We start from the raw sequence: 20,079 nt of genomic DNA on the forward strand, positions 1-20,079 counted from the left end.
TAATGTTGTTTACATGTTAGTAATATATATATAATCTAAGTTGGTAATATATATATAATCTAATGTTTACATATTGGTAATATATATATATAATCTAATGTTATTTACATGTTGCTAATATATATATATATATATATATATATATATATATATATATATATATATATATAATCTAATGTTATTTACATGTTGCTAATATATATATATATATATATATATAATCTAATGTTGTTTACATGTTGCTAATATATATATATATATATATATATATATATATATATAATCTAATGTTATTTACATGTTGGTAATATATATATAATCTAATATTGTTTACATGTTAGTAATATATACATAATCTAGCAATGGCAATGGCATACATTGTGTTTTGCTTTTGTAGCTGCGTGTAGAAACGGCGCCGCTGAAATGTTCTTTTAATGATCTTTTATGTCCTGGTTTTATTGACTTTATATTTGGTGCACTTTGTGTGCAGCCGCATGGTTCCCATGGTGGGGTGACTAGACTCTATCCTGTCCTATCAAGTAGCAAAATATGACGCCAGAACATTTTCCAGAAACAGGTAGCATGCTAACAGGTAGCATTTGTCAAGTGACAGAATATTTACCGCTGAGGTGTATACCTGCAAAAAAAAAGAAGCTATGATGCTAATATTAGCATGCTAGCGTTAAAAAAGAGCTAGTTTGTGCAAAAGGACGCTCCTGTCCTGTCCTGAGAGGATTGCAGTCCTCTTTATTTCAAAGTGCTTTGAGACAACCTTCCAGCTAATGAGAGGAGAAGAAGCTTTGTCAAATCCTCTTTTCTCTGCTGCTGCCTGCCTTCATTTGTGTGTTTTGGCTCTGGACTCCAGACTGTTTTTTGGTTTTGCTTCTTAAGCCCGAGTCCTTATCAGCTACCTTTGCACAGCGAGCCGTGTGGACGAGTCCTGGCAGACATCACGGCATCAAGCAGCGTTTACAACATCAACCAGCATTTACAACACAACATCAACTAGCATTTACAACACAACATCAACTAGCATTTACAACACAACATCAAGCAGCGTTTACAACATCAAGCAGCGTTTACAACACAACATCAACTAGCATTTACAACACAACATCAAGCAGCGTTTACAACATCAAGCAGCGTTTACAACATCAACCAGCATTTACAACACAACATCAACTAGCATTTACAACACAACATCAACTAGCGTTTACAACACAACATCAACTAGCATTTACAACACAACATCAACTAGCATTTACAACACAACATCAACTAGCATTTACAACACAACATCAACTAGCATTTACAACACAACATCAACTAGCATTTACAACACAACATCAACTAGCATTTACAACACAACATCAACTAGCGTTTACAACACAACATCAACTAGCGTTTACAACACAACATCAACTAGCATTTACAACACAACATCAACTAGCATTTGCAACACAACATCAACTAGCATTTACAACACAACATCAACTAGCATTTACAACACAACATCAACTAGCGTTTACAACACAACATCAACTAGCGTTTACAACACAACATCAACTAGCATTTACAACACAACATCAACTAGCGTTTACAACACAACATCAACTAGCATTTACAACACAACATCAACTAGCATTTACAACACAACATCAACTAGCGTTTACAACACAACATCAACTAGCGTTTACAACACAACATCAACTAGCATTTACAACACAACATCAACTAGCATTTGCAACACAACATCAACTAGCATTTACAACACAACATCAACTAGCATTTACAACACAACATCAACTAGCGTTTACAACACAACATCAACTAGCGTTTACAACACAACATCAACTAGCATTTACAACACAACATCAACTAGCGTTTACAACACAACATCAACTAGCGTTTACAACACAACATCAACTAGCATTTACAACACAACATCAACTAGCATTTGCAACACAACATCAAGCAGCGTTTACAACACAACATCAACTAGCGTTTACAACACAACATCAACTAGCGTTTACAACACAACATCAACTAGCATTTACAACACAACAATGACAGCTCGGCTCTCACGCGGGTTATTTCAATTTGATTTTCTTTGTGTTTGTGTTCGCTCCGAGCGAAGGAAAGGCACTGGGGGCTCCGTGAGACAGGAAGTGAGCCTCGGTCTTATCTGCAGGATTTGAGGTCCAGCTGGCAGCGTGCCTGGGCTCACATCCCGTGAGAAGACACATGTTGCCGCTGGAGGAAGCGACCTCAAAAGGCGTATTTATCAACGTATTTTGTCACCCGATCCCCTCTGAGGACATAAATCTGTCATCAGAGGGGTCAGCCGTTGGGGTCAACTGGGGAGCGTCCATCTGGGGACCTTTTTGTACGCACGGGCCGTCTTCGCTCGTCTTCTTCCCCACGCCAGATGGCGATGGCGACGTCTCGCTCACTTTCCCTGAGAACAGCAGCTGTCTTCAATACGGAATCCAAAAAGTTGTTACCATAGCAACAAGACACTGTTTATCTGGCTATCTATTGCAGCAAAAATGGTCAACGGTGCGGACGTTTGTGGCGCTCTTTATTGTTTGATACAGTTTTTCTCAAATTGGGGGGGGGGGGCATGTGACCCCAGGGAACATGCTTTATCAGTATCATGCCTTGTAAAGCTGGCCTCATTTTAGCCATTAAACCTGACTTCCTCATTTTGATAATAAAATGTTTTATTTATTTATTTTTATTTTTTTTTATTTTTTCATTTTTCTTGACATCCAGAATCAGACATTCCTATCCATGACATCATATTTGCATACATCTTTTTTTCTGCCCTACATTTCAAAACAATATTTATTTATAATTTATTTTATTTTATTTATTTTTTTAAATAAAACATGTTTTGTTTGTATCCCAACAATGCCAGCACTGCCCCCCAAAAAAGAAAAACAGAAAAAAAAATATATATATAATATTTATTATTATAATAATAATATTAATAAAAAATAAATAAATACATTTAAAAAAATAATAATAATAAAAAATTAGGGATGTCCGATAATGGCTTTTTGCCGATATTCCGATATTGTCCAACTCTTTAATTACCGATACCGATATCAACCGATACCGATACTGATATATACAGTTGTGTAATTAACACATTATTATGCCTAATTTGGACAACCAGGTATGGTGAAGATAAGGTCCTTTTTTTTTTTTTTAATTAATAAAATAAAATAAGATAAATAAATTAAAAACATTTTCTTGAATAAAAAAGAAAGTAAAACAATATAAAATCAGTTACATAGAAACTAGTAATGAATGAAAATGAGTAAAATGAAGTGTTAAAGGTTAGTACTATTAGTGGAGCAGCAGCACGCACAATCATGTGTGCTTACGGACTGTATCCCTTGCAGACTGTATTGATATATATTGATATATAATGTAGGAAGCAGAATATTAATAACAGAAAGAAACAACCCTTTTGTGTGAATGAGTGTAAATGGGGGAGGGAGGTTTTTTGGCTTGGTGCACTAATTGTAAGTGTATCTTGTGTTTTTTTTATGTTGATTTAATAAAAAAACAATATAAAAAAAACAAAAACAACGATACTGATAATAAAAAAACCGATACCGATCATTTCTGATATTACATTTTAAAGCATTTATCGGCCGATAATATCGGCCGGCCGATAATATCGGACATCTCTATAAAAAATACAAGAATATGAACAGACAGTGAATAAATAAATAGAAAAAAACCCCTATAAACATATCTTTCTAAACAGTACAATCACTAGTTCAAGAAAATGCAATCAGGCTTATTGTTGTGTAGGTTAAAGTGTTTTACATATTTTGTATTATTTATTCAATGTTAGCTTTCAGAATTAAATGGTTCAGGTTGCTCAAAAAAATGTCTATAGTTTAAATAACGTTTTTATCATTTATTTAAGGAAAACTGGTCCGCTTTAAATCTTAAAGACTAAGAAACAATATTAGGAAATAAATAAATACAAATATATAGATGCGTTCCAAAGTACGAGAAAATAAAATGTCTGTAAGAATTGTGCGTGAATGCTAAAGAGCCAAAGCTGGAGTGAAATACTAGCAGTTAGCACGCTAGCCAGACAGTGTCAAATATCAAAAATAAATAAATAAATAAAGGGGGCGGGGGGTAGCATGCTATCCTAGCAATAGCATGCATACAGTTAGCATTAGTGAAATACTAGCAGTTAGCACGCTGGCCAGACAGTGTCAAATATATAAACAAAAAAATTAAATAAAGGGGGGGGGGGGGGTAGCATGCTATTCTAGCAATAGCATGCATACAGTTAGCATTAGTAAAATACCAAAATATATGACACTTTTCCACTTTGCATCAGTCCATCTTAGATGAGCTCGGGCCCAGCGAAGCGTTTCTGGGTGTTGTCGATAAATTGGCTGTGGCTTTGCATAGTAGCGTTTTAACTTGCACTTACAGATGTAGCGACCAACTGTAGTTACTGACAGTGGTTTTCTGAAGTGTTCCTGAGCCCATGTGGTGATATCCTTTACACACCGATGTGGCTTTTTGATGCGGTACCGCCTGAGGGATCCAAGGTGTGTAATATCATGGCTTACCTGCAGTGATTTCTCCACATTCTCTGAACCTTTTGATGATATTACGGAGCGTAGATGGTGAAATCCCTCAATTCCTTGTTGAGAAATGTTGTCCTTCAACAATTTGCTCAGGCATTTGTTGACAAAGTGGTGACCCTCGCCCCCGTCCTTGTTTGTGAACGACTGGAAGCTGCTTTTATACCCAATCATGGCACCCACCTGTTCCCAATGAGCCTGTTCACCTGTGGGATGTTCCAAATAAAAGCATTCCTCAACCTAATCACTCTTTTTTGCCACTTGTGCCAGCTTTTTTGGCACACGTCGCAGGCATCAAATTCCAAATGAGCTAATATTTGCCAAAAATAGCAAAGTTTCTGAGTGTGAACATGAAATATCTTGTCTTTGCAGTCTATTCAATTGAATATAAGTTGAACAGGATTTGCCAATCCTTGTATTACCAACCGTTGGCAGTTTATCATTAAACCGTTTAACTCGAAAAGAAATGAGGGAAATCGCGACCACATATGAAGATAATCATCTCGTGGTTTGGATTCCAATTTCCGTGAGTAATGGGGATGTGAAATACACAACCACAAGTCCCAGCAGGTAAGAACTGTTGGGTTTTGCATAATAAGACCCTTTAACCTCCACATTGTTGACAAGTCCGGGCCAAGTCCACCACGTTGAGGTGATGCATGGTGACCGTCTTATTTCTCAGCTGGCATGTCTAGACACCCTCTGCACCTCCTCCAGAAAGTTGATAAGAACCTCACCCCGACTCTTTTAGGGGTCTACAGTTGGCGTTCGGAGACCTGTCGGGTTATCTCAGATAAGCCCGACCACAGTTGTTAATCAAGCCCTCGTTCCCATCCGCCGACTTCAAAGCCCTCGTCCGCCGTGATGACTGAATTGTGGCTCTTGACCTCACCGTCCGTCATGTCGGCGGCGGGGTCTTTGAGGTGGGACGCAGCATCCTTTTATTCAACACAAGTCCCCCCGGATCTGAGCATTCAGGACGGAGACCCAAGCAGCCTGCGGGGGGGAAAGCTTGGTCGGCCATTGTTAGAACTTCCTGCCACAGGAAGAAAGAGAGAAGACATGGCGGCGGCTTGGAATGAGCACAAGGAGAAGAACGTTTGGAGGAGCAAAGAAGGAAGAAAAGTTAATTTTAGATCCGACTGTGGAGCAGCTGGACTTGTGGTGAGCTGCTTCTGAAATAATCTCACTGGGAAAAGTCAATGGAGATTGTAAAGTCATCCGCATTAGTTACACACTGATAGGCACTAGGACTAACATTTGGACTAAAGGACAGTCTGAGGACTAACATTTGGACTAAAGGACAGTCTGAGGACTAACATTTGGACTAAAGGACAGTCTGAGGACTAACATTTGGACTAAAGGACAGTCTGAGGACTAACATTTGGACTAAAGGACAGTCTGAGGACTAACATTTGGACTAAAGCACAGTCTGAGGACTAACATTTGGACTAAAGGACAGTCTGAGGACTAACATTTGGACTAAAGGACAGTCTGAGGACTAACATTTGGACTAAAGGACAGTCTGAGGACTAACATTTGGACTAAAGGACAGTCTGAGGACTAACATTTGGTCTAAAGGACAGTCTGAGGACTAACATTTGGACTAAAGGACAGTCTGAGGACTAGCATTTGGACTACAGGACAGTCTGAGGACTAACATTTGTTCTAAAGGACAGTCTGAGGACTAACATTTGTTCTAAAGGACAGTCTGAGGACTAACATTCGGACTAAAGGACAGTCTGAGGACTAACATTTGGACTAAAGCACAGTCTGAGGACTAACATTTGGACTAAAGGACAGTCTGAGGACTAACATTTGGACTACAGGACAGTCTGAGGACTAACATTTGTTCTAAAGGACAGTCTGAGGACTAACATTTGGACTAAAGGACAGTCTGAGGACTAGCATTTGGACTACAGGACAGTCTGAGGACTAACATTTGGACTAAAGGACAGTCTGAGGACTAGCATTTGGACTACAGGACAGTCTGAGGACTAACATTTGTTCTAAAGGACAGTCTGAGGACTAACATTTGTTCTAAAGGACAGTCTGAGGACTAACATTTGGACTAAAGGACAGTCTGAGGACTAACATTTGGACTAAAGGACAGTCTGAGGACTAACATTTGGACTACAGGACAGTCTGAGGACTAACATTTGTTCTAAAGGACAGTCTGAGGACTAACATTTGGACTAAAGGACAGTCTGAGGACTAGCATTTGGACTACAGGACAGTCTGAGGACTAACATTTGGACTAAAGGACAGTCTGAGGACTAGCATTTGGACTACAGGACAGTCTGAGGACTAACATTTGTTCTAAAGGACAGTCTGAGGACTAACATTTGTTCTAAAGGACAGTCTGAGGACTAACATTTGGACTAAAGGACAGTCTGAGGACTAACATTTGGACTAAAGGACAGTCTGAGGACTAACATTTGGACTAAAGGACAGTCTGAGGACTAACATTTGGACTGAAGGACAGTCTGAGGACTAACATTTGGACTAAAGGACAGTCTGAGGACTAACATTTGGACTAAAGGACAGTCTGAGGACTAACATTTGGTCTACAGGACAGTCTGAGGACTAACATTTGGACTAAAGGACAGTCTGAGGACTAACATTTGGACTAAAGGACAGTCTGAGGACTAACATTTGGACTAAAGGACAGTCTGAGGACTAACATTTGGACTAAAGGACAGTCTGAGGACTAACATTTGGACTAAAGGACAGTCTGAGGACTAACATTCGTTCTAAAGGACAGTCTGAGGACTAACATTTGTTCTAAAGGACAGTCTGAGGACTAACATTTGGTCTAAAGGACAGTCTGAGGACTAACATTTGGACTAAAGGACAGTCTGAGGACTAACATTTGGACTAAAGGACAGTCTGAGGACTAACATTTGGACTAAAGGACAGTCTGAGGACAAAAATTTGGACTAAAGGACAGTCTGAGGACTAACATTTGGACTAAAGGACAGTCTGAGGACTAACATTTGGACTAAAGGACAGTCTGAGGACTAACATTTGTTCTAAAGGACAGTCTGAGGACTAACATTTGGACTAAAGGACAGTCTGAGGACTAACATTCGGACTAAAGGACAGTCTGAGGACTAACATTTGGACTAAAGGACAGTCTGAGGACTAGCATTTGGACTACAGGACAGTCTGAGGACTAACATTTGTTCTAAAGGACAGTCTGAGGACTTAACATTTGGACTAAAGGACAGTCTGAGGACTAACATTTGGACTAAAGGACAGTCTGAGGACTAACATTTGGACTAAAGGACAGTCTGAGGACTAACATTTGTTCTAAAGGACAGTCTGAGTACTAACATTTGTTCTAAAGGACAGTCTGAAGACTAACATTTGGTCTAAAGGACAGTCTGAGGACTAACATTTGGACTAAAGGACAGTCTGAGGACTAACATTTGGACTACAGGACAGTCTGAGGACTAACATTTGGACTAAAGGACAGTCTGAGGACTAACATTTGGACTAAAGGACAGTCTGAGGACTAACATTTGGACTAAAGGACAGTCTGAGGACTAACATTTGGACTAAAGGACAGTCTGAGGACTAACATTTGGACTAAAGGACAGTCTGAGGACTAACATTTGTTCTAAAGGACAGTCTGAGGACTAACATTTGGACTACAGGACAGTCTGAGGACTAACATTTGGACTAAAGGACAGTCTGAGGACTAACATTTGGACTACAGGACAGTCTGAGGACTATAATTTGGTTGCAACAATCGCTATTTCTTCTGAATCAAAATATATATTCATATATTCCATATAGACTATTATTTCTGCACAATTCAATAGTGAATTGCTCACCAAAACCGGAAGTTGTGATGAAATATCCTCGCACACGAGTGACGTTGTTCGCCCAAAGCTGACGAAAAAGTCGCCTTTAGGTCGCATTTCCGTTTAGACTGCAGTCACAATTGTAAAGATCAGATTCCAAAGTGATTCAGGACTTCATCCTGATGTGGTTTGAATCTGGTGCCAAAAGATCAGAATGGAAGCACTTTGGAGCGTTTCAACAAACATGTGATCCGTGTCACTTGAGGGCAAAACAATCAGATTTGGTGTGCGGTGTAAACGGTGTGCAGTGTAAATGGGGTGTAGTGTAAACGGTGTGCAGTGTAAACGGGGTGTAGTGTAAACGGTGTGTAGTGTAAACGGGGTGCGGTGTAAACGGTGTGCAGTGTAAATGGGGTGCATTGTAAACGGGGTGCGGTGTAAACGGTGTGTAGTGTAAACGGTGTGTAGTGTAAACGGGGTGCGGTGTAAACGGTGTGCAGTGTAAATGGGGTGCATTGTAAACGGGGTGCGGTGTAAACGGTGTGTAGTGTAAACGGTGTGTAGTGTAAATGGGGTGCATTGTAAACGGGGTGCGGTGTAAACGGTGTGTAGTGTAAACGGTGTGTAGTGTAAACGGGGTGCGGTGTAAACGGGGTGCGGTGTAAATGGGGTGCAGTGTAAACGGTGTGTACTGTAAATGGTGTGCAGTGTAAATGGTGTGCAGTGTAAACGGTGTGCAGTGTAAACGGTGTGCGGTGTAAACGGGGTGCGGTGTAAATGGGGTCTCAGGCTGCTATTTGGGGTGAAGCCATAGGTCGAGGCTCACCTTGGAAAATGGCAGGTATAAAAACCACCTGGTCATGACCTCACCTGTGATTTTCATCCAAACCTTCTTTGTAGTTGGCAATGGAAGGTGGTGAGTAAAAAAGGTGGTTTAGGTGAGACACCGTCTTGTAGTTTGAGGGCTGACTTTGAAGAACTTCCACACGCTTGCTTTCATTCATCTTCAGCGCCATGAAGAGAATATACTTGCTGCTTCTGAAGGAGGGACTTTTATTGGAACTTTCCCATGATGCATTGTGGTCTGGCCAGGTGTCCTCACATGTTGATCTGCCGCCCACCTGCTGTTTGCACAACACAACTCTTATCAGCACTTTGGTTACACTCACAAACTCAAACCTTATCATTTTTTTATTACACTTAAAAACGGTTGCTGGTCAAACATGAGGCGTCATCACAACTGTCTTCAGGAGCTTTGGAGCACACACACACACACACACACACACACACGCACACAATCCTCCAGGAGCACACACACACACACACACACACACACAATCCTCCAGGAGCACACACACACACACACACACACAATCTTCCAGGAGCACACACACACACACACACACAATCTTCCAGGAGCACACACACACACACACACACAATCTTCCAGGAGCACACACACACACACACACACACACAATCTTCCAGGAGCACACACACACACACACACACACACAATCCTCCAGGAGCACACACACACACACACACACACACACACACACACACACACACACACACACACACACACACACACAATCCTCCAGGAGCACACACACACACACACACACACACACACACACACACACACACACAATCCTCCAGGAGCACACACACACACACACACACACACACACACACACACAATCCTCCAGGAGCACACACACACACACACCCACACACAATCCTCCAGGAGCACACACACACACACACACACACACAATCCTCCAGGAGCACACACACACACACACACACACACACACACACACACACACACACACGCACACAATCCTCCAGGAGCACACACACACACACACACACACACACACAATCCTCCAGGAGCACACACACACACACACACACAATCTTCCAGGAACACACACACACACACACACACACACGCACACAATCCTCCAGGAGCACACACACACACACACACACACACACACAATCCTCCAGGAGCACACACACACACACACACACAATCTTCCAGGAACACACACACACACACACACACACAATCTTCCAGGAGCACACACACACACACACACACACACAATCCTCCAGGAGCACACACACACACACACACACACACACACACACACACACACACACACACACACAATCCTCCAGGAGCACACACACACACACACACACACACACACACACACACACACACAATCCTCCAGGAGCACACACACACACACACACACACACACACACACACAATCCTCCAGGAGCACACACACACACACACACACACACACACACACACACACACACACACAATCCTCCAGGAGCACACACACACACACACACACACACAATCTTCCAGGAGCCATTGTTTGTGATGGCTGCCTCCCCTACTATTTATTATGTGTCAGGAACAAACCAAGGCAGGACTTCTTTTACAGACATGCTGGTCAGCGGCCACTCAGCTCACTTCCTGTCAGGGACACAGGAAGAGGAAGTGGACCAGTTCCCTGGCCAGAACCAAAGAATATTGCAAAATCGAATAAGCCAATTAAATCAATCGATGAATCCCATTGAACTTGTATTGCTCCTAATCACAAATGTCTCAAAGGGCCTCACAAACTCACATGTCCTGATCTAAACCGGACAAGGAAAAACTAAAAAAAAAAAGAAGAAACCCTGAATGTAGGGACCCGCCTTAAAGGTGTTCAATCAATATTGTTTCATTGATTACTTCATTAATAATTGAATTACTTTGCAGCAAGACATGTAGAAGTGTACACTATCAAAGTACAATAGATATTACAGTTAAATGATGACAAATGAGCTGCCAGGTTTTGGTTTATTCCCATACAATGTACAGTAAAGTTTTTACAGCAGAATACTGTAAAAAGAAAAACAGTATATTTAAAAAAATATTTATGTTTGCTAGTAATGAGCAAAAACAAATCTGCCAATGCAACAAGTCAAAATGATCTTGGTAAGATTTCATGAAATAAAACATTATATTTACTACAAAGTGATCTGGAAATGATCAATTAAAGGCCTACTGAAAGCCACTACTAGCGACCACGCAGTCTGATAGTTTATATATCAATGATGACATCTTAACATTGCAACACATGCCAATACGGCCGGGTTAACTTATAAAGTCACATTTTAAAATTACCGCCACACTTCCGGTTGAAAAACTCCTTTGGATATGATTTATGCGCGTGACGTCACAAAACCCACGGAAGTGGTTGGACCCCATCGGACCCGATACAAAAACCTCTTGTTTTCTTTGACAAAATTCCACAGTATTCTGGACATCTGTGTTGGTGAATCTTTTGCAATTTGTTTAATGAACAATGGAGGCTGCAAAGAAGAACGTTGTAGGTGGGATGGATCGGTGTATTAGCGGCTAAGTACAATACTTACAGCAACACAACAAGGACTACTTACTACGCCTAGCCGATGCTTGCCGCCAAACCCACGGATGAAGTCCTTCGTCGCGCCGTCGATCGCTGGAACGCAGGTGAGCACGGCTGTTGATGGGAAGATGAGGGCTGGCTGGCGTAGGTGGAGCGCTAATGTTTTTATCATAGTTCTGTGAGGTCCGGTTGCTAAGTTGCTAAATTAGCCTTAGCGTCGTTAGCAACAGCATTGTTAAGCCTTACCAGGCTGAGAATTTTTAACCGTGTAGTTACATGTCCATGGTTTAATAGTGTTGTTGGTCTTCTGTCTATCCTTCCAGTCAGGGGTTTATTTATTTTGTTTCTATCTTCATTTGAGAACGATGCTAGCACGTTAGCTCAGTAGCTAAGTGTGTCACCGATGTATTGTCTTGGAGATAAAAGTCACTTTAAATGTCCATTTCGCGTTCTGGACTCTCATTTTCAAGAGGATATAGTATCCCAGGTGGTTTAAAATACAAATCTGTGATCCACAATAAAAAAAGGAGAGTGTGGAATCCAATGAGCCAGCTTGTACCTAAGTTACGGTCAGAGCGAAAAAAGATACGTCCTGCACTGCCTCTCAAGTCCTTCACTGTAACGTTCCTCATCTACGAATCTTTCATCCTCGCTCAAATTAATGGGATAATCGTCACTTTCTCGGTCCGAATCTCTCTGGCTCCATTGTAAACAACGGGGAATTGTGAGGAATACTAGCTCCTGTGACGTCACGCTACTTCCGCTACAGGCAAGGCTTTTTTTTATCAGCGAGCAAAAGTTGCGAACTTTATCGTCGATTTTCTCTACTAAATCCTTTCAGCAAAAATATGGCAATATCGCGAAATGATCAAGTATGACACATAGAATGGATCTGCTATTCCCATTTAAATTTTAAAAAATCATTTCAGTAGGCCTTTAAAAGCCACTATTAGCTAAACGGACTATTATCAGGAGGTTTCCTGTTTTATGACAAACTTGTGACGCTGAAAAGTGGTATTGTTTCCTCAGAAGATCCACCTTCTAGAACAAGTTCTTATGTCGCTGTGAACAATGAATACTCGGCGGATGGCGACTTGTATTACGTTTGTTTTCATATTTGGACCAGAAATGAGAAATACTTGGTGAGTTTTTCCTGTGTACCACTGATTTTTGTTTTGTTTTTTTGTTTTTACAATTCTATCAAATGAGCTGCTAGTCAAAAAAACTAAACTGTTTTCTCATTGACAATAATACACTTTAAAAACAACAGCTGTATTACCATAAAAAAACATTTACAGTAAAATGCTGTAAGGAAGACAGTAAAATCCGGGCGACTTAGCTACCAGTTGTTGTTTTTTACCATAAAATGTGTAATATATTCTTTGACACTGTAATTACATGCATAATTAAGTGATCTGATTGAGACAAATCCTTGTACATTGTTATTATTCAGTGTTCCAAGCGGCCCCCCTTTAGCCACTTATTGGACCCCACAGTCTTTGGGGGATGAAACCTAACTCTGCTCTTTGCATTTCAATGGCCTCACCTTCTTTGTCTTAAACATGAGCTCGGTATTGGCAAACACACGCAGAAGTCTTAAACACGAGCTCGGTATTGGCAAACACACGCAGAAGTCTTAAACACGAGCTCGGTATTGGCAAACACACGCAGAAGTCTTAAACATGAGCTCGGTATTGGCAAACACACGCAGAAGTCTTAAACATGAGCTCGGTATTGGCAAACACACGCAGAAGTCTTAAACACGAGCTCGGTATTGGCAAACACACGCAGACGTCTTAAACATGAGCTCGGTATTGGCAAACACACGCAGACGTCTTAACATGAGCTCGGTATTGGCAAACACACGCAGAAGTCTTAAACATGAGCTCTGTATTGGCAAACACACGCAGAAGTCTTAAACATGAGCTCAGTATTGGCAAACACACGCAGAAGTCTTAAACATGAGCTCGGTATTGGCAAACACACGCAGAAGTCTTAAACATGAGCTCGGTATTGGCAAACACTCGCAGAAGTCTTAAACATGAGCTCGGTATTGGCAAACAGACGCAGAAGTCTTAAACATGAGCTCGGTATTGGCAAACACTCGCAGAAGTCTTAAAGATGAGCTCGGTATTGGCAAACACACGCAGAAGTCTTAAACATGAGCTCGGTATTGGCAACACACGCAGAAGTCTTAAACATGAGCTCGGTATTGGCAAACACACAATTTTTTTTTTTTTTTTTTTTTTAATTTTTTTTTTAATGAATCAATCCAACAAAACAATACACAGCAATACCACAACAATGCAATCCAATTCCAAAAGCAAAGCCGACCCAGCAACACTCAGAAGTGCAATAAACAGAGCAATTGAGAGGAGACACAAACACCACACACAACAATTGAGAGGAGACACAAACACCACACACAACAATTGAGAGGAGACACAAACACCACACACAACAATTGAGAGGAGACACAAACACCACACACAACAATTGAGAGGAGACACAAACACCACACACAACAATTGAGAGGAGACACAAACACCACACACAACAATGAGAGGAGACACAAACACCACACACAACAATTGAGAGGAGACAAACACCACACACAACAATTGAGAGGAGACACAAACACCACACACAACAATTGAGAGGAGACACAAACACCACACACAACAATTGAGAGGAGACACAAACACCACACACAACAATTAAGAGGAGACACAAACACCACACACAACAAAGCAAAAGTAGTGAAACAAAAATGAATATTATCAACAACAGTATCAATATTAGTTTACAATTTCAACATAGCAGTGATTACAAATCCCTCATTGACATTATCATTACAAATTTAGTTTATGAGATGTGATGCAAGTGTAAGCCACTGTCACACTATTGTTCTTTTTTTTTTTTTTTTTTTTTATTAATGTTTGTAATGATAATATCAATGAGGGATTTTTAATCACTGCTATGTTGAAATTGTTACTAATATTGATACTGTTGTTGATAATATTCATTTTTGTCTCACTACTTTTAGATTGTTCCGTGTCATGTTTGTGTCTCCTCAATTGCTGTGTTTATTGCTATTCTGAATGTTGCTGGCTCAGGTTTTGTTTTGAAATTGTATTACATTATTATGGTATTGTTTGTGTATTGTTTTCATTTAAAAAAAAAAAAAAAAATCGTTTTTGAATCGAGAATCGTGTTGAATTGAAAAAAAAATCGATTCTGAATCGAATCGTGACCCCAAGAATCGATTTTGAATCGAATCGTGGACACCCAAAGATTCCCAGCCCTAATATATATATATATATTTTTTTTTATTATTTTTTTTTTTTTTCATTTTTTTTTTTTTTTTTAATTGTTTTATTTATTTATTTATTTATTTTTTTTATGTATAGTTTTTTTCGCTTTTATTTTATTTTCATTTAAAAATATCTTGAATATGGAATGGATATAACGGTCTTAATATGTTTTTTGTTTTGTTTTTAAATCATATTAATACATTATATATTTCATATTTCACAAATATAAGTTACTTTGCATATTTGTTTTCAATGTATTTTTGAATAGAAAAATAGTTTTAAAAAAAATATATATATATCTATTTTCAAAATTTGTTTTAAGTTATTATGTTTAATTATGTTTGCGTTAAAAGGGCAATTTTTTGGTCAAATGTGTAAATTTGACAAAATAATTAGACCAAAAACGTAATCAAATAAATCATGTACTTGACTGGGACATTTGAAATGTGTGTACCCACGTTAGGGCTGCAACAACTAATCGATTAAATCGATTATAAAAATAGTTGCCGATTAATTTAGTCATCGATTCGTTGGATCTATGTTATGCGCATGCGCAGTGGCTTTTTAAAAAAAAAATTTTTTTTTTTTATTTATTTATTTTTTTAAATAAATCTTTATTTATAAACTGCAACATTTACAAACAGCTGAGAAACAATAATCAAAATAAGTATGGTGCCAGTATGCTGTTTTTTTAAAATAAAATGCTGCAAAGGATAGAAATGTAGTTTGTCTCTTTTATCCGATTATTAATCGATTAATCGAAGTAATAATCGACAGATTAATCGATTATCAAATTAATCGTTAGTTGCAGCCCTAACCCACGTAGACTTCAATCCGCATTCCCATTTTCATCCGACATTTTTCGTTTGGTTTCTAGCAGCTTCCCTTCCTGCCTTTGTAGGTCTGCTTGTTGTTTACTAGTGTTTGTCATGCTAGCGCTACATTGCTGTCACAACACTTAGGAGACCATTGTAAAAGTAAGCTGCCCTGGGCCCCGAGACATGGCCCTCCCTGCCTTGACACTAGAAACACCAAAGACTAGGAGACTGGGGGTCTGGGGGTCTGGGGGTCTGGGGGGGTGGACTGAGTCCATTGAGAGGCAGCCTTTTGGCAGACCACATCTAAAGGCTCTTCACAGGTAATTGGGAGACGTCGCTATTGTAACACACGCTATGGCGCTTTTCCACACGTCGGTGTCACTCGGCACCAGACTGAACACCACCTGTAAGAGCGGTGCTGGTTCAACAAAGCCCGAGTTCTGTGCGACGGCTAAGGAGCTTAGGTGGCGCCCGGTCGCTGCGTGAGGAGGTTAACGGCGTTTGCACGAAGGATGCTTTGAGCTTCTCGGGCCATGTGAGTGCTGAGTGACCAAAGTGTGAGACTAACCGGGTCAACAGGTTCACACTTGATCGTGTAGAACTGTACTTGTCAGACCTTCTACCAGCTGAACATGTCACATGACAGTTAGTATTATTATCATGGCAAATACAAAGTACTGAAGTCCTTTGACCAAGTATTTTAAAACTGGTATAAAACCCACTATTTAGCTTTTTTTGTGTGTTTCTTATGCTTCACTGGTTGTGTTTTAGTATGTTATGTCTTAGCTTTTGTTTGAAATATTGCTTTGTACTGAAGCACTTGAAGATGTATTTGAATGAAAAGTGCGTGACAAATCAAATATATTATTGTTAAGCGCTGCGTCGTCCTACTGTGTTCGACGGTCCTTGAACACACCGTAAAAACACCTCCGTCTGGTCTTCCTCCGTGTCGTATAGAACGATCACTAAATGTTTGTTCAGTGAGTTCAAGCGAGTACTTTAGTTTCTTAAGCTAATTTAGATGATCTTAAGAAACAAGTCGTTGTCATGTTAGCATTTAAGCTAGCAAGCTGGCGCCAGTCAGTCCCTGAGTTGATCAAAGTGAGTTCAATAATCACGTTTTTTTGGATGATTTTCATTCAAAATAATGATACTAACCACTAATACCGTTTATCGTTACATCCCTACCTTCTACTATGTCTTTATTCTTGTTGTCACCATTTCTATGCCTTTGCTAGATTATGCAGACTTGTTGTTGTTTTTTATGACACAAAAAGACGACAACATCCGACCTCGTTTTTCCAACCTGGAAAACGTAAATGCACTTTTAGGTAAAGGGAAAGCTAACTCTTTAGACCAGGGGTTCTTAACCTTTTTATACTCGGGGCCTAATTTTTCCACTATAATATTAATAATCTTACCCTTGATTTTAATTGAATTATGTTTATATAGCGCTTTTCTCTAGCGACTCAAAGCACTTTACATAGTGAAAGCCAATATCTACGTTACATTTTTAAAGCAGTGTGGGTGGCGCTGGGAGCAGGTGGGTCAAGGGTCTTGCCCAAGGACACAACGGCAGCGACTAGGTTGGCAGAAGTGGGGATCGAACCTGGAACCCTCAAGTTGCTGGCACGGCCACAATTTTAATCATATTCAATATTTTTGATCTGACCTAATTACAGTTTACAACCTTGTTAATTGATATGAAAATGTGTTAATCACAAATATGAATATTTATTTAACACATAGACCTTTACATACAATGAATTAGTGCTGAAATGAATTAATAATCCATATGTTTCTACACCAGGGGTCACCAACCTTTTTGAAAGCAAGAGCTACTTCTTGGGTAGTGATTAATGCGAAGGGCTACCAGTTTGATACACACTTAAATAAATTGCCAGAAATAGCCAATTTGCTCAATTTACCTTTAACTCTATGTTATTATTAATAATTAATGATATTTACACTTAATTGAACGGTTTAAAAGAGGAGAAAACACGAAAAAAATGACAATTAAATTTTGAAACATAGTTTATCTTCAATTTCGACTCTTTAAAATTCAAAATTCAACCGAAAAAAAGAAGAGAAAAACTAGCTAATTTGAATCTTTTTGAAAAAATTAAAAAAATAATTTATGGAACATCATTAGTAATTTTTCCTGATTAAGATTAATTTTAGAATTTTGATGACATGTTTTAAATAGGTTAAAATCCAATCTACACTTTGTTAGAATATATAACAAATTGAACCAAGCTATATTTGTAACAAAGACAAATCATTATTTCTTCTAGATTTTCCAGAACAAAACTTTTAAAAGAAATTTAAAAGACTTTGAAATAAGATTTAAATTTGATTCTACAGATTTTCTAGATTTGCCAGAATATTTTTTTAAAATTTTAATCATAATAAGTTTGAAGAAATATTTCACAAATATTCTTTGTCGAAAAAACAGAAGCTAAAATGAAGAATTAAATTAAAATGTATTTATTATTCTTTACAATAAAAAAAAGAAATTTACTTGAACTTTGATTTACATTGTCAGGAAAGAAGACGAAGGAATTTAAAAGGTAAAAAGGTATATGTGTTTAAAAATCCTAAAATAATTTTTAAGGTTGTATTTTTTCTCTAAAATTGTCTTTCTGAAAGTTATAAGAAGCAAAGTAAAAAAAATAATGAATTTATTTAAACAAGTGAAGACCAAGTCTTTAAAATATTTTCTTGGATTTTCAAATTCTATTTGAGTTTTGTCTCTCAGAATTAAAAATGTCGGGCAAAGCTAGACCAGCTTGCTAGTAAATAAATAAAATTTAAAAAATAGACGCTGCTATTTGAGCTATTTTTAAAACAGGCCAGTGGGCTACTCATCTGGTCCTTACGGGCTACCTGGTGCCCGCGGGCACCGCGTTGGTGACCCCTGTTCTACACTAAACAGTATTTGCAATTAAAGTGCAAATGAAATAACAGCTTCACGACTTTAGTCGTAGTTTTTGCGCTTAAGAAACGTCTCTATGACTTTCGCTGCAGACTTGTTTGTTTGAGATTGTCATTAGCACCACAAGTGGTGGAAAAGTGTATTACAAGCGATTGTTAATAAACACTGATTGACACCACATGGTCATGTTTGAAAACATAACAGAAGCAATGTTGTAAGATGCAAATAATTCCTAATAAATGAGTGTAACTGGAACTGAGTTTGAGTTTGGGTTTGAGTTTGAGTTTATTTGGAACATGCATGCATACAACATGAAACATCACCATTTCCAGTTTCTCTTTTCAACAAGTTGGAAAAGGAGTAGGAAGAAGCAGAGCTTATTTAATCCTACCCCTTTTCTTTTACATAACAGTTGCAAAACTTTTGTTCACTTCCTGTTCACAATTTTTTTACAATAAACTCCATAAGTAATCACAATAAAAATAAATAAATAAATAATAGTAAGAATTTGATAATAATAATTGGTGAAGTAAGTCATATTTCATATGATGAGATAAGTAAGATTACTTTAAGAATGAATGAATGGATGGATGAAATAAATTGAGAATGTTTGTCATGGTTCTTCTTCTTTGTACTTTGTAAACACTTTAAGTGTGAAGAGTTTCTTGAAGTGGATCATATTAGTACATTGTTTGATTGCTTTGCTTCATCCATTCCATCATTTAATTCCACATACTGATATACTGAAGGTCTTAAGTGTTGTACGTGCGTACAAATGTTTTAAATTACGTTTTTCTCTAAGATTATATTTCTCCTCTTTTTTTGAGAAGAATTGTTGTATATTCTTGGCTAGCAGGTTATAGTTTGCTTTGTGTATCATTTTAGCTGTTTGCTAATTCACTATGTGGTGGAATTTCAGTATTTTTGATTCAATAAATAAAGTGTTTGTATGTTGTCTATATCCAACATTATGTATTATTATAACTGATCTTTTTTGTAACACCGTTAATGAATGAAGTGTACTTTTGTAATTATTTCCCCATATTTCAACACAATAAGTCAGATATGTAACACTAGTGAGCAGTAGAGAATATGAAGGGATTTTTGGTCTAGAACATGTTTTGCTTTATTC

At 38.6% G+C, this 20,079-nt stretch overlaps 1 protein-coding gene across 5 annotated transcripts in view; it reads left to right on the forward strand.

Moving 5' to 3' along the window:
* The window catches only part of dlc1 (DLC1 Rho GTPase activating protein), a 176,947-nt gene that overhangs the window by 113,964 nt on the left and 42,904 nt on the right, over positions 1-20,079 (forward strand). The gene's annotated exons all lie outside the window — the stretch shown is intronic.

The sequence above is a fragment of the Entelurus aequoreus genome, linkage group LG18 (genome assembly GCF_033978785.1).
Source record: "Entelurus aequoreus isolate RoL-2023_Sb linkage group LG18, RoL_Eaeq_v1.1, whole genome shotgun sequence".
In the NCBI taxonomy this organism is placed as follows: Eukaryota; Metazoa; Chordata; class Actinopteri; order Syngnathiformes; family Syngnathidae; genus Entelurus; species Entelurus aequoreus.